The following is a 3325-nucleotide window of genomic DNA, read 5'->3' as shown; positions in this document are numbered from 1 at the left end:
ATGAAACCTGGTGAGGTGAAATTTGGTGTTTGGCTCCTGGCCTCAGCAAACGCATGGATAAGGTAAGGAGAAAGCATTTCTGGCACGGTGGAAGGAATGGACACTCAACCCTAGGGCTTTACAAAATTTACGGGCAAAAGTTGCTTCTAATCTTAAGGCTCTAACTTTGTTCACCATTTAGCAAGGAGGCCTTTGTGCATTTATAGATGCCTCTTGTTGCATCTCTGAATTAAAACATGACACATGTTGGGGCTGGCCTGATGGTGCAGTGGTTAAGTTCGCACGTTCTGCTTTGGCGGCCCGGGGTTCGCTGATTCAGATCCTGGGTGCGGACAGGGCGCTGCTTGTCAAGCCATGCTGTGGTAGGCATCCCACATATAAAGTGGAGGAAGATGGGCACGGATGTTAGCTCAGGGCTAATCTTCCTCAAAAAAAAAAAAAGACACACAGAATAGCATTTAAATAATTCAGGCTCATAAACTGCATGAAATAGTTACCACCAGACTGAATCACCATATAATATTCATTTGGAAATTCCTCCCAAATATAGGAAGCTGGTTTAAAGGAATAATATCAATGTGGATACAAATACTTCTGGCAACAATGATTGTGTATTTTTTGTATGCCTACTTGCCTCTATTTGTTAAAAAATGTATAAAGTGATTAACTAGGCAAGAAATTTAACTAATGTCCTTTTTTGGACCAAGACAGATCTTTTAAAATTATCTGAGCCAAAGAGAGTGGCTTTAAAAGAAAAATTGTCCCAAATCTGATCCAGGACAGAACTTTTTTTCTTCTTGAATGATTTAATTCACAACTTCCTTCTGGAAAGAAATTATGATTCCTGGTAAAAGTGCTTAGAAAATTTTCTGATGAATTTAAGAATATTAAGACTCGTTCTGGAAAACTAGTCACCCACCCACTCAGCTGACATCAGTCAAGAGTCTTAGTGACCTTTTAATCAAACATTTTTTTTTAAGTGTAGTCTAACAATGATTATCTAACCTTTCACCAAAAGCGAATTTCTAAACTGGGACTATCGGAGGCCTTTCCCCTTAAAGTAAGATTGTAATAAAACTTTGACTAACGAATTAGTCTTAACTAAATTGTCTGAAGTGTTTTCTTTAACACTGGGGCCAACTATATGCCATGTAGGTCCCCTCAAAGGAAGCTTACTTGCTTGTGAAAGGTGGGAACAACAAAATTCAGGCAAATTAACACACAATGATTACTTACCAAGTTGTCTGACATTCCTCAGGCACATTATTGAGCAGTTCGTCTTCAAGACGAAGCTATTCAAAAAGTGCTGTGTTTGGGAATGATTAAACTTCAAGTACCTCATTTATTAAAAGGAAAGACTGATAGACTTTGATTTTATTCTACTCTTGGACTTTGATTTAGTCAGAGACTGGAAAAGATATTTGGTTATACTGTAACCAGGAGCAAGGGGTCAAAGACATCAAATTAAGGATTATAAATAAGGGTCAATGCCATAGGAAGTCTCAAATGCCATAGCTAAGGTGAAAGTGTGGCTGCAGAATGTGCTTTCTTGGAGAAAGCACTTACTTTCTTCCATTGTTTCACATGAGCTTCTGTCCAAACTTCCAATACTTTGCAAATGTTTTTGAATTGCTTCCAGCAAAAAAATGTGTCTGTTGAAAAATCATTTGATCACTGAGATCATTTTACTTCAGCATGAAGATGACTTCCCTCTGGATACCCATTCCTCTTCTCAACCGCACCGTGACACATGGAGGCATCAAGTCAGTGCTTACCCCCTATAATTTTGGGCTTAATTGCCCTATCTTTTCCAAATATGCCCTCACTAATTCTACTTTGTTTCCCTCCTCTGGGTTTAATATAAAAATTGGCCCCTAGGAGAAATATGTTGTCCCAGTGGTACGGTAATTTAACCCTTCCCCTGTTCTTGGATATTTAGTTTAGCTTTTTTTTTTTTAACCATCTTAAACAATGTTTCAGTGAGCATCCTTGTACGTCTATCTCTGCTCCTGTGTGTTCTCATTTTCTTACATCACCAATTTTAGATTTCATTTTATTTTCCATGAAGTTTTCTCTACTGAGAAGAGAATGTGCCGCTCTCAGGGACTTGGCAGAATTATTGTCCAAACTGAATTATTAAATTGGCTTCTGAGTGTAAGTGATGCTTGTAAAAATCAGGGTAAGAACAAACTCCTAGCCAAGGGCTAGCCCGCCCCTGCAGGTGTCAGCTGACAATGGATGGAAGTAAAACAGCCTGACTGGGAAATACTACAGAGCCGTCTCCACCACCTTGAAGCCTTTGCTGGCTGTCAGCCTAGCAGGCATCTCATCTTCAGTGTGGGGAGGCGGGAGGTTGAGAATCAGCACAGTGCTTACTCTTAGGCCCTGGAGCTCTGGGCAGGACGCTTCCTGGCACCTTAACTCTGGGCTGAGACTAAAATGCCAGTGAGGTGAGAAGGCAGGACCCTGGACAGCTCAGTGGGTGTTTCCCCTACTTTCACATCCCACCATTCTTAGGAAAAGAGTTGTCTTTCATACTGTGTTTTTCCTTTTATTTATTTATTTCTTATTAATTAATTAATTAATTAATTTAGCAGAAAAGCTAACTGGTTGGCCCCAGGTGAGAATCTCCTGAGTTTAAAGGGCCTGGGTTTTGTCATTACACAATTGGTCCCTCCTGATAATAATTTCTAAATTACCTTTCCTTTTCACTGCTTTTTGAAGCTTATAGATTGATAAGAAATTGAAGGCCAAGTGACTAGCTCAAGGCCACAGGGCTGGCCGTTGCAAGGGTGGACAGGACTAGAACTTAGTTCTTCTGACGCCTTGGTATTCACTTATTCAGCAGTTACAGAGCACAAATAATGTATTTATTAGTTACAATACAGGCTAAGTTTCTGTAACAAAGGGAAACACAATGTCTCAAATAATACCAAAGCTTACTTCTCTCATACATAACTCTCCAGAGTTGCACAGCTGGTGCAGGGCAGGTAGGGTGTTCTGTTCCAGGATGTCATTCAGGGACCCAGATTCCTTCTATCTTGTTGCCCGGGTCCACAAACTTTTTCTGTAAAGGGCCAAATAGTAAATATTTTAGGCTTTGTGGGCCACAGAGTCATCGTCACAACTGTTCAATTCTGCTAATGTAGTGCAAAAGCAGATACTGACATTAGGTAAGCAAATGGGCATGGCTGTATTCCAATAAAACTTTATTTGCAAAAACAGGCTGCAGGTCAGATTTGGTCCATAGGTTGTAATTTACTGACCTCTGCCCTTAGATATCCTTTTCATCATTTTATCTGTGTCCCAGACAGAGGAAAGAAGT

The sequence above is a fragment of the Equus caballus genome, chromosome 1 (genome assembly GCF_041296265.1).
Source record: "Equus caballus isolate H_3958 breed thoroughbred chromosome 1, TB-T2T, whole genome shotgun sequence".
Lineage (NCBI taxonomy): Eukaryota > Metazoa > Chordata > Mammalia > Perissodactyla > Equidae > Equus > Equus caballus.
The sequence above is the reverse complement of the archived record's forward strand: the minus strand, read 5'-3'. Positions refer to the sequence as shown.